This window comes from Enhydra lutris, unplaced genomic scaffold (genome assembly GCF_002288905.1).
Source record: "Enhydra lutris kenyoni isolate GAN:26980312 unplaced genomic scaffold, ASM228890v2 scaffoldscaffold7, whole genome shotgun sequence".
Classification (NCBI taxonomy): Eukaryota; Metazoa; Chordata; class Mammalia; order Carnivora; family Mustelidae; genus Enhydra; species Enhydra lutris.
In genome coordinates, this window is record NW_019154091.1 from 4178027 (window position 1) to 4191261 (window position 13235).

The 13235-nt window shown below is 39.4% G+C and overlaps 1 protein-coding gene across 1 annotated transcript in view; it reads right to left on the reverse strand.

The window, feature by feature from the left end:
* The window catches only part of LOC111142181 (growth arrest specific 2 like 3), a 35996-nt gene extending 25694 nt beyond the window's left edge, over positions 1-10302 (reverse strand). The window contains exon 1 of the mRNA XM_022495191.1: positions 10187-10302. The gene's annotated coding sequence lies outside the window, so the exon portion shown is untranslated. The remainder of the gene's footprint in view (positions 1-10186) is intronic.
* Positions 10303-13235: the final 2933 nt, after the last annotated feature.

Consider the following 13235-nt stretch of genomic DNA (forward strand, 5'->3'; position numbering starts at 1 on the left):
CTCACAGTTCTCTTTGCTAGAATACAAGTCTTCAGGAACTTATCTAACATCAGCCCTTTGCTCCATTCAGTCTGTCTCCTCGCTGTCCTCCCTCAGTTTGTTTTTTTTTTAAAGATTTTATTTATTTGTTAGAGAGAGAGAGAGAGAGAGCACGTGGGAGCAGAGGCAGACAGAGTGTCAGGCGGAGGCTGGGGGCACATCGGGCTCCTTGCTTGGCAGGGAGCCCGATGTGGGACTTGATCCCAGGACACTGGGATCATGACCTGAGCCGAAGGCAGCTGCTTAACCAACTGAGCCACCCAGGTGTTCCCCCCCACCTCAGTTTTGTTCACTTCTGTGGCTACATCACTATTCAGTCTGTATGCTTTTCCATGGGGTGAACACTCATGCATTAATTCAACAAGCATTTACTCTTCCTCTTTCATGAACTAGGACCACAACCAAGAGACACAGTAATGAACGTAACAGACATGTGACTGCTTTTATGGAACTAATACACCAGTCGGGAAATTTTTAAAAAGCAACCACACAAATGAATACACAGAGTTAAATCTTGATCATTTTACTTTGAAGGAAAGAATGGGGAAGGAAACAACAGGGCCTACCTTAGACTTAGATCGAATGCTTAAAAATGGTTTAGCTGAAGGGAAAACATGAATTTGAAGAATGGTAGGAGTTAGGGAATGAGAGGAAGAGTTCTAAGTACAGAGAATTATTTTTGCGAAGACTCTGAGGAGAGAACGTGGCATATTCCTAGAACCGAAAGAAGCAGGCATGGCTGCAGCAAGGGCAATGTGTGGCTTGGGAGGGGACTGAAAAGTTGGGCAGCAGCCCCATCCCACTAGGCCTCCTGAAGAAATTAGATTTTATTCTAGGTGCAGTGAGAAGCCATGGGAGAGCTTTAACCAAGGGAGAGACAATCTAATTCCGAGTTTCAAAAGAGCTCTTTGAGGGGAAGAGTGGAAGACGGCAGTGAAATAGTGATGGGTTTAACAGAGAAAGGGGGAAAGAAACAGAAAGGGGAGTGGCTAGAGATGTGGGGAAAAGAACCAGGGGAAACAATGAAAGAAGGAGACATGGAGAGGGTAGAAACAGTGAGACCATATAGGAAATGGGAGCACACAGGTAAAGAGATGGAGAGGAGCCTGGCAGAGGAAGAGTTAGGAAATCTGCAGGACTACAGTAGTTCGGTGACAAACAGTAAGTGAACTAGAACAGCAACATTATCTCCACTTTAGAGAAGTGGATGGAGTTGATATCCACTTTAGTCAGAACCAAGACCTGATAATGGTTAGAGAGAGGGGTGGAAGGGAGGGATGTAAGGGCAGAATGAAATGTCAAAAGTGACTCCCAGGTTTCTGGCTTAAGCAACTGAGCAAATACATAGTGGGAGCATTTATTGAGGTGAGGATGATAAGAGTGTGAACAAATCGAGGCAGGGAACACAATACAGACAGGTCAAAAGCACTGTGTTTTGATCATGTTTAATTTGAGAAGACTTTAAAGACATTCTAGTGGAAGTGTTTGGCAGATGGTAATACTAATCTAGAGCTGAGAAGAAAGCTTAAGAGAAGGTAGAAATTGTCAGAAATTACTTAGGAGGTAAAGCTATTAAGAAGAATGAGATAATTCTTCTTCTGTCTTGAGAAAGAAATGGAGAAAGCAGTAATAAGGGCCTAAGAACAAGAGAAAAAACAGAGAAAATCCAATATTAGTCCTGAGAAGAAGTTAGCATAGGAGATAGAGAAAGAATAGTTGAAAAGATTCTTCATCATCTTAACTAACCCAGGCTTATAATTTGTTTGATTAACCTCCTCCCAGTAGCCCTTCCTAACTGGCCTGAATTACTTCTGATTCTATCTTTAGCTCTTGAATTCACATAGCAGTTCCCCAATATCTTGCCTTTACACTGCTTCGTACCATTTTGTGTTATTTCTGTGTATTGCTTTGCCAACTATATTGTAAGTTCCTGGACTGCTGCTAGAAGCAGTATTGAAAGAGTATTCAAGCCTAAAGTTCAGGAAACACTTTTGGTAAATCTCTAGGGAAAACTGGGTTGTCTCTCTTCTCCACAGTGCTTCTGCTGTGGAACAAAATGTGACAGCAGCTTGGAACCAGCTAAATCATAGACAAGTATCTACTGGGAGATCTTTTTTTTTTTTTTAATTTTTTGTATTCTTTATTATTTTCACGTGACATGAACTGATAAATTATTTTGCCTCTCAGCCAGCATGTCCAAGGTGGAATATATACAATGGTTACTAGTCAAAGTACCAGCAGGTCAAGTGAGATGCCTGATAACCAAAAGAATCACTAAGAAAAAAAAAAAAAAATGGTGTATAGGCAGAGGGTCCAAGTGAAAAGCATAGAATAGCTGTGCCAAGGGGCATGGATTCTGGAAGCAATGAGCTACTCAGGAACTTCTGTGCCTCAGTGAACAAGCACAATTTTATCCCATTTTTAATGAACTCCATTTGTGGTAGACAGAATAATGGTTCCGCAAAATGTTTTCATCCTAATCCCCAGAACCTGTGAATACACTACTTTGTGGGCAAAATGGGCACTGCAGATTGAGTAAATTAAAGACTTTGGGATGAGTGATTATCTTGGTAGGTCAAACGAAATCACAAGAGTCCATGTAAGAGGAATGCCATGGCCAAAATTCCTGATGAACATAGATACAAAAATGCTCAACAAAATATTAGCAAACTGAATTCAACAATACATTAAAGGGATCATATACCATGATCAAGTGGGATTTATTCAGGAATGCAAGGATGGTTCAAACCCACAAAGCATTCAACATGATATACCATGTTAACAAAATAAGAAACAAATGATCAGCTCAATAGATATAGAAATAAGGTTTAACAAAATTCAACACCAATTTATGAGAGAGATTCTCAACAGAGTTGTTACAGCGGGAACATAATTTAACATAATAAAGGCCATATATGACAACCCCACAGCTAACATCATGTGGTCAAAAGCTGAATATCTTTCCTCTAAGATCAAGAACAAGAAATGGATGCCGACTCTCACCACTTTTATGAAACATAGTATTTGGCAGTCATGGTCAAACAATTAGACAAGAAAAAGAAAAGTATCCAAATTGGAAGGGAAGAAGTAAAACTGTCATTATTTACACATTACATGATATTATATATAAAACATCCTAAAGACTACCAAAAATCTTAGAACTAACAAATGAATTCATTAAAGCCACAGGATTTAAAAATCAATACATAGAAATCTGTTGCTTCTATACATTAATAACAAATTATCAGAAAAAGAAATTAAGAAAATAATCCCATTTAGAGTTACATCAAAAAGAATAAAATACCCAGGAATAAATTTAACCAAGAAGGTAAAAGACCTGTACAAACTGAAAATTGTAAGACATTGATGAAAGAAATTGAAAAAGATGCAAATATATGAAAAGATATTCCATGCTCTTCAACTGGAAGAATCAATTAAAATGTCCATATTACCCAAAGCAATCTACATATTCAGTGCAATCTCTCTCAAGATTCCAATGGCATTTTTCACAGAAACAGAGCAGAACAATCCTAAAATTTATATGCTTGCTCATTCTCTGTCTCTCTCTCTCTCAAAAAATAAATAAATAAAATCTTTTAAAAACACACAGCATGGTACTGGCATGAAAACAAATACTTAAATCAATGGAAAAAATTAGAGAATCCAGAAATAAACCCACATATTTATGATCAACATATAACAAAGGAGCCTAAAATATGTTATAGCAAATGGACAGTCTCTTCAATAAATGCATTGGGAAAACTGGACAACCACATGCAAAAGAATGAAACTGGACCATTATCTTATACCACACACAAAAATTAACTCAAAATGAATTAAAGACTTGAATTTGAATGTGAGACCTGAAACCATAAAACTCTTAGAAGAAAACATAGGTGATAAGCTCCTTGACATCAGTCTTAGAGATGATTTTTTGGATCAAACTCCCAAGGCAAAGGCAACAAAAGCCAAAATAAATAAGTGGGACTACACAAACTAAAAAGCTGATGCACAAGAAAGTAAACCATCAACAAATGAGAAAGTCAACCAACAGAATGGGAGAAAATATTTACATATCTCTTATGTGATAAGGAGTTCATATCCAACTCAACTCAGTAGCAAAACAATCTGACTAAAAACTGGACAGAGAACTGAGGGTTGCTGGGGCCTGTGGGGTGGAAAGGATAGGGTGGCTGGGTTATGGACATTGGGGAGGATATGTGCTATGGTGAGTGCTGTGAATTGTGTAAGACTGATGATTCACAGATCTGTACCCTTGAAGCAAATAATACATTATATGTTAATTAAAAAAATGGACAGAGGACCTGAATAGATATTTGTCCATAGTAGACATACAGATGGCCACAGACACATGGAAAGACGCTCAAAATCATTAATCATCAAGGAATGCAAATCAAACTACAATGAGGTATCACCTTACACCTGTCAGAATGACTTACCAAAAAGCCAAGAAATAACAAGTGTTGGTGAGGATGTAGAGAAAAAGGAAACCTCCTGCACTATTAGTGGAATGCAAATTTATGCAGCCACTGTGAAAAACAGTATGAAGTTTCCTCAAAAAATGAAAAACAGAACTACTATGTGATCCAACAATTCCACTTCTGGGTATTTTATTCAAAGAAAATGAAAACACTGATTTGAAAAGCTATATGCATCCCCAAGTTCACTACAGCATTGTTTACAATAGCCAAGATACAGAAACAACCAAAGCATCCACTGACAGATAAATGGATAAAGAGGTGGTGTATGAATACAATGGAATATTACTCAACCATAAAATCTTGCCATTTGTGACAATATAGAAGGACTTAAGGGCATTACGCTAAGTGAAATAAGTCAGATAGGGAAAGACAAATACCATATGATCTCACTTATATGTGGATTTAAACAAACAAACCAACCAAGCTGATAGATAAAGAGAACAGATTGGTGGTTGCCAGAGGTAGGAATTAGGGGGTGGGCAAAATGGGTGAAGGGGTTCAAAGGGTACAAACCTACAGTTTATAAATCATGGGGATGTGATGTATAGTATGGGGACTATAGTTTATAATACTGTATTACACATTTGAAAGCTGCTAAGAAAGTAGATCTTAAAGGTCCCCATCACAAGAAAAAAAATTATAACTATGTATGGGGATGGATGCTAGCTAGATTTTTCATGGTGATCATTTTACAATATATACAAATATCAAGCATGTATGTTGTACATCTGAAACTAATATGTGACATGCCAACTGTATCTCAATAAAAATACATTTTTTAAAAAGAGGGATGAAGAAAAGTCAAAGAAGCAGAGAAACAGATTTGAGTAGCATCACTGTCAGCTTTAAAGATGGAAGGAGGAGACAAGGAACACAGGTGCCCTCTCAGAGCTGGAAAGGGGAAAGAAATGGGACTTCCTCTGGAGCCTCCAGAAAGAAGGAAGCCCTAATAACATCTTTTTTTTAGCTCATTTCAGATTCGTGACCTCCCAAACCATAAGATAACAAATTTGTGTTGTTTGCAACCACTACAGTTGTGGTAATTTGTTCCAGGAGTAATAGGAAAGTAATAGTGAAGAAAGGAAGCTGTGCCCAGAGGGTCAAGATATTTGGCCCCAAGAAAGCAATATGCACCCAGAACATGACTGGAAGATACAGTGATCCAACATATTGAAGCAATGAGAAAAATGGCACCAGTCTGTATAGTATGCTAAAAGATAAATAAAACCAACCAAACAAACAAAAATGCAAAATTTATAGGTAAAACCCATTGTGCTATGTGCTCTCTAGCATCATCTCATCATCATCATCATCATCACTATCATCAAATGGCCCTGCCTTTGTATAACTGAGATTACTTATTCATTTCCTCATTTACATATTTACAAAGGCTTCCTATGTTTACTATTTCAGGGAATAGCACCAACAGTCACCAAGTTAAATAGATCATCCATGATTCCTTCCTCTCCCACACCTTCACTGTGTCCTTGCATTCCTCAGTTAAAATAGTGACCACATCTTTGTTGCTTCTACCTCTAAATTTCTTCTTCAATATCTATGGCCACCCCTCTAGTTCAAGTCATCATCACCCCTCTCTCTAGGTTTACTGAAACAGCTTCCAAACAGTCACCCTCTCCCAGCTTTGCAAGCCTCCAACCTGTTCTTCATGTGCTGCAGCCAGATTGATCCTTCAGAAACCCTCATCTGAGGATACCTTTCTCCTTCCCTACTTAAAATCCTTAATGACCCTCCAATGCCTTCAGGATAAAGCCCCAACTCCTCAACAAAGCTAACAAAGCCTGATAAATCCCCTCTAGCCTCTTCTCTAGACCCTCACACTCCAGCCATATTGAACTTCTTTTAGACCCTTCAAGTATGCTCTCTCATCTCTGGGACTTTGCCCGATGATCTATCTACATGCAACAATCTTCCTCCTCCTTTCTTCCAGACTCATTCCTACCTATTTCAGATTCAATTCCTCTATTTAAAAAAATTTTTTAAAAAACACCTCCCAAACTTCCTCCCTAATTTAGGTTACACAGCAATATATGCTTTTATTTTACTCTATACTTTCTAAAATAAGACCCTTATGGGGGAACATTCTCTACTTCTTCTACTACGATGTAGAAATTAGTGCTAAAATTAGTACCAGAATTACTCCTAAATACAGTAAATGTTGCATTTATCACTAAATGGAATATGAAACAATAATGAAGTAAATCTGTGATATACTCATTAAAGGAAAATGCAGCTTCCAAAGCAGATAAAGATTTTTCAAGAGAAAGAAATAAGATTCTTACAGCTTCATAAAAACATCACATGTTATTTGTAAAATTATAAAGACTATTCATTTGTTGGGAGTCTTTGCTTTTCTATTTGAAAATTTCCTTTTGCAATATTTCATAGAGATTTAACCTAAATAACTTAATTTTATGTTCAACAGAACTATTCACTTATCAAAAAATTTTTAAAGAACTTAAAACATTTTGCCTTTATATATGATAAACTAAAAGACTCTACAGAAAACATACCCATACACAAACACTAATATAAAGAAATGTAAAAACACATAAAGTATCTATTAACAAGAAACTGCTCAAATAAGTCGTCATACATTCATACAGTGGATTTATTCAGCCACTTGAAAAATAATAGCTATATCTACTGATATGAAAAGATGTTATGTGACCAAAAGCAACCTGCAGAACAGCATGTATAATTATGTTACTGGGATCACAATGTTTTCTAAATTGGGGAAGGGAAGGTATAAAAAAGAAAAACTTCTGAACACAAGTTTTTCAACAGCCAATTTTATTTTTAGGATCCAAAATTGTAACATGTCACCCATCAGGAGAAAAAAAAAGTCATTATGTTTGAAACTACATAAAGTGAGCTCTTCAACCATAGTTAACTGTATACTGTTACAGAAAAGTATATGTTATATGATAGTGGGCAGAAATTTCCATCAGTCAGCACTTCAGCAATATGTACCATATGACTAATGGTATTGGTACTATAAATTCCTAAGATGCTTTCAACATCAAAGATGAAATTAATGTTTAGTGCATATGCTACATTTTATTACATTCTAGTTCTTTAGAAATTAGTAATTTATTGATAAAATAAATGGCAACTTTCTGTTAAAACAAGCTACTATGTAACAATGTAATAACATTTGTATTTTTAGAAGGAGAAACACTAAAGAAATACAAATGCAATGACTGCTTATCGTGTAAACATGCCTTCCGAGGCATTTCTTTATGGCAGTTAAATTTTGATTAAAAATTGTGAAACTGGAAGTGAGATAAACTTACTGACAGACTCAAGTTTCCTATTCTCTCAAATTCTATGTACATGACATGGTTCTTTAGACATGTAAAGGTATATCTGATATCAAAGTATAGAAAGCAATAGGTAATAAGGAAATAAAACACATAAACACAGACATACACGGACATGTTACTAAAAGTAAACTATAACAATACATATTAACCTTAATCCTTACTTCCCTCCTCAACAGTCGGCTTGAGAAAAATTATTGAAATAACTGAACTTTCTTAACTCCAAACTTGAGATTTACAGGAGGGTGAGGATGGGATAATATAAGAGTGCTGCATAGTAAAAATATAGTGAATACACCAAAGCTAAATGGGAAAATACAAATTAGGAAACATTACTTCTGAACTGGTCAATTCTCCAAACACCATTAGACTCATTTAGTTTTTAGTAATAGCATTTATGTTGCTGACATTCTTCTCTTATCACACGCTTTCATCTACCATCACAAATTATTTCTTACTATTTTTTTTATTATGAAGTATTCAAAAATAAAACTATACATGGCAGAAATGAACCTGGGCTATACAAACAACTCTGTGCAGAGAATTTATGTAACACCAGGAATATAAATGAAGGGCAGTGTGACACACACAAAAAAGGGGGTGGACTGAATTCTGAGTGGACTCAGTAGGTTATTTACTTTCTCTGAGTTTAAGTTTCCTCACCTATAACGTGCAGATTACACCAACTACATTACAGGATTACTAAGAGGTTTAACATTAATATAAGTAAAGAACCTAAAACACATACCTGCACCATCTAGGTAGTAATGTGTTTGATATATAGCAACAATTACTATTTTTAGTGCTTACAGGTATTAAATTAATCAATGAATAAGAACTCATCACTGTCTTTAGTACTACCTTTAGCTGCTGTGCTTCTCAGTCCTTTGGGTGTAGCTTAAAACTTCTAATCGAAATTAAACAGCAAGAAATAATAATAGCTATATTTCAGGCACTGTACTAAACCATTTACGTGGATTATTTATTTCATTTAATCCTCATGACAATCCTCCCATCAATAAGGTAGGAGCTATGGTTAACTTTTTTTTTTACAGATTAGGAAATTTAGGCTTAGAAAGATTAAAAAATTTGCCTAAGGTCATACCCATGGTAAACCTGATTTCAGAACCTGCATGCTTAGCAACTTTGCTATGTTAAAAAGAAATATTACTTTTAATTCAATAATGTCAAAATAGCAGACACCTACTATCCAAAGCTGTTAATGAATTTTTGAAACAGATGCATCAGACAACTTGTATCAGAATATATGCTAGGAGATTCTCATCAGTGTCCACTTTTTCATTCAAATCCAACCCAATCTCCTCCCAAAGAAAATCTGAGGTGGCTAGAATTCTAATTCCTAATAATTTAAATCCCAAGAAATGTGATCACATAGCAGCTCACCAACTGCTTATCTTCTGATAAAGTAGTTGTCAGCGCTCTTCAAGCGAGCAAAACAAAACCCAAAGTGTGACTTGGACTGCGCCTGCAAAAAACCATCTCTTCACTTAAGGACTGGATCAGCAACTCCGCCATGCATACTACACCACTCTTAAATCCGTAAAATTCAACTTGAAAAGATTAGTTAGGAACCAGGAGTGACTGTGTCAGGAGGGACACCTTCCAAGAGCTTCCCCAGATTTCCAGGGCAATCTACAAGCCTTCCCTTCCTTTTACCCCACAAGGCAGCCCTCCAAACTAAGGGATGCAGCTGGGAAAGCAAAGCCCTGCCCGGACTGGAGAGAACAAATAGGGAAGAGGCTGTAAACTTTGCCAGAGGAGAAAATGACTGTCTGTGTCGTTCTCTTTCCAAGGTCTGTGACTATATTAATTCTTCCAAAGGGTGGTGTTGAGGAAATCAAGTGACCCTATATACGCTGGGCGCTTGCAGATAAGGGTGCCCCCGGAGACCTTCAACTAGCTTCAGGTTCTAATCTCCCTCTCGTTTTCTAAAGCAGACCAATAACGGCTTGACACCTCTTCCCCAACCTACTACGTCCGCACCTGCTGCCCACCACCACCCCCAACCCTGCACACCTGTTGCCCCTCGCGCCGCACCGAGGTGGGCAAGACAGGACAGGCAAAACGTCACCTTGACAGCCCCAGGGACCAATCAGAGGACGCGGCTTCCGCGGCGGGCCAATCGCAGAGCGTCTTGGATTTCGCGGAGAGATCCAACCAAACCAGCGCTTCGACTCGGCGGAGCGCCGGGGGTCCTCGAGCCCGCAGACTGAGGCGCAACAGCCCCAATAAGGCGAGGAGAGGCTCGCGAGGAAAAGAGAAAGCAAACAGGGAAGTACTCACCCTCCCAGGCGCGGGATGGTCACTTCTCCCTGCGGGGTGACATCTCGGTTCAATCTGTGCGAATCCGGCACGCCCCTGACCAACCGCCGCCGCCTCCGCCTGGGTCTCAGGTCTCGCCGCGGTTCGCCGCCTGTTTCGAAAGGACCAATCAGAAGGCGGAGGGAGGGCGTGGCTGGAGGCCCCGCCCCAGTTCGCAGGGAGCACGCGACCCGCGCGCGCGCCTCAGTCAGCCGGGGCGCCCCGCCTTCCACCCCTTGGAACCTTCCAAGTCTGGTGGACAACCCTGCTTTTCATGGAAAAGGGAAGTGGCTTGGTCATGGAGCAGGTCCCCCCATCTGGCACCCCGGCGACATCAACAGCCCCGAAATTTATCCCGATGGGCAGAAGAGATGAATCAACCTCGCTTGTAAACATCCTGGAGAGTTGCCGGGTAGAGTACAAGGGTGTTGCCGAGTCGTACCCAGATCTATTAAGAGCCCCTCCCAACTGTAAGCCGCTGGAGATCCCGCTGTAGTGCGGGCGCCACGGTTTCCGGAGACAAACTATCACCCATAGGCATAGGAGTCCTAAGCAGAAACCTTCCCGAGAGAGGTCCCTCTTCCTGTGAGGTTCGGTGTTGAAAGATGGAGAACTCCCGGCCACAACTGGAAGCAAACAGGATGTTGGCTCTTACTTCAGGAAACCCAAGAAACGAGGGAGGGGGGGGGTAAAAAAAAATAACCTCATCACAATGAGGGATGCTTACTAGCTCGGAGGGTTGAAATCGAGCAGAGACTGGACTTCAGTGTAGCAATTAAAAGGTCTGATAACTGCAACTGTAATGTGACTTGTTAATGGGCGGGGGGGCGGTCAGTAGTCAAAAGCCTGGAGGCCCAGGCCCTTCCCTCCTAGTTCGATTTGGTCAGATCATGTCACTTCTCTGGCCCTCAGTTTCTCATCTGTAAAATGAGGGCTTTGGTGTGGAATGATTTTCTGTCTCTCTAGAATTTATTCTTTCATTCACTCATCAAAATCAATGAGAATGGGGAGCCTGAGTGGCTCAGTCCTTAAGCGTCTGCCTTTGACTCAGGTCATGATCCCAAGGTCCTGGATCAAGCCACATGCCAGGGTCCCTGTTCAGTGAGGAGACTCCTTCTCCCTCTTCCTCTGCCTGTTGTTCCCCTACTTGTGCTTGTTCTATCAAATAAATAAAATGTTAAAAAAAATAATGAGATTCCGTTGCTGCATTGCTGAGGAAACTAAAATGAAGAAGACAATGCCGTCCTTCAAAGTGCTCAGTGCCTTGGTAAAGGTTTAATGGAGGTCTGCAAAGGAGGGACCACCTAACAGTCTTGGAAGGTGATGGTCAGAGGTTTGAAAGGTGCTGAGTTTTGAAGGATGGTTAGGAATCTGACAAGAGCAAGGATAATTGGGAATAAGGAGCGCTTTCCAGGCAAAGAGAACACATGGTTCCAGAGATGTGAGAGCAACTGGAATGTCCTGGGAATAGTAGTTCTTGAAAGATTAAAGACTGGAGATTGGGAGGTAGATCAAGGTGAAAGAGTAGGCACAGATGAAAGGTCTGGTAGGTGCTGAGGAGTTCAGAATTTTTCTTGCAGTCATTTGGGATTGGTTATAAAAAGGGAATGATATGATGGTGTGTTTTAGAAAGAAAATTTTTTTCAAGGATTTTTGAAGAATGGAGTGAGATTGGCAACAATTCCAAAAACTAGAAGTTAACAATTACCTAAACTAAATTCAAAACGGATGGAGAGAAAAAGGTCTCTGGAGATAACCTGAGAAGCTGACTTATCTGGACTTAGTAATCATGTGATAATGGTGCCAATCTAAGGAACACAGGGAAAACAACCATCGGAGAAGAAAACTACACTTCGGTTTGGGGTGTGTTCAGGTTGAAGTGTGAGAGGAACATGCAGGTAGAGGGGCTCAGAGGGGTTTAATTGGTTGGTGCAGGAGATACAGATTTGAGAAGTTAATTCAACAAATATTATTGAGTAAGTGCCCCACACCAGACTCTATCCAAGCACAAAGGATCCTGTCCTCACAGAGTTTATATTCTGGGGTGGGTAGATAAGATGGTCATCCAAAACTTGACATATAAATGGTAATTGAACCTGAAGCCCTATAGTAGGCCTTTTTTACTGCAGTTGATCCCAGAAGCCTTTGGTGCTCCTGACTATAATAAATCAATTTTTACCTATCGCTCAAATAAATGTATGCTTTATAATGTTTCTTTTTAAAACTAAGAACAATTTGTCATATTACTTCATATAGACAAATTTCAAAGTGGAGTTGTAGCTTTAAATTGGGCTTTACTAATATCAAAATCTGGGGGTGCCTGGGTGGCTCAGTGGGTTAAAGCCTCTGCCTTCGGCTCAGGTCATGATCCCAGGGTCCTGGGATTGAGCCCCGCATTGGGCTCTCTGCTCAGCTGGGAGCCTGCTTCCCCCCTCTCTCTGCCTGCTACTCTGTTTACTTGTGATCTCTGTCTGTCAAATAAATGGATAAAATCCTAAAAAATATATCTGTACACTTCTCTACAGAAATTTAAGAGTTGTTTGATGAGTCATTAGTTAACAATTTTTTCTTACATGCATACTATGTGCTTAAACATTTGAATACCACTTATTAGAAATTGAAAGATGTTATACGTATATATGTATATAAACACTCTCTATCTCACACACACACACACACACATATACACGCACGCATGCACACACACCCCACCTAATATTTCTGAACTATTTACTGAAACTTTGACAGCAAGGCATTTTATGCTTGCTTTCTTTTTATTCTCATTGTCTATGTAGTTTGTCTTTGGTAACTTCTGTACCTTATAAAGATACAAGACAGGAGGAAAGTGAATTTGCAACCAAAAAGTCCAAGCAAATCACTTTTAAGTCCATATCCCTCACTGGTTAAATGTGTACATTGGGTGAGGAGTTCCTTCTAAATTCTTTGATTCTTATTGCTTTTCCTTTCTGTATTATAAATAAGAAAGGGGGCGCCTGGGTGGCTCAGTGGGTTAAAGCCGCTGCCTTCGGCT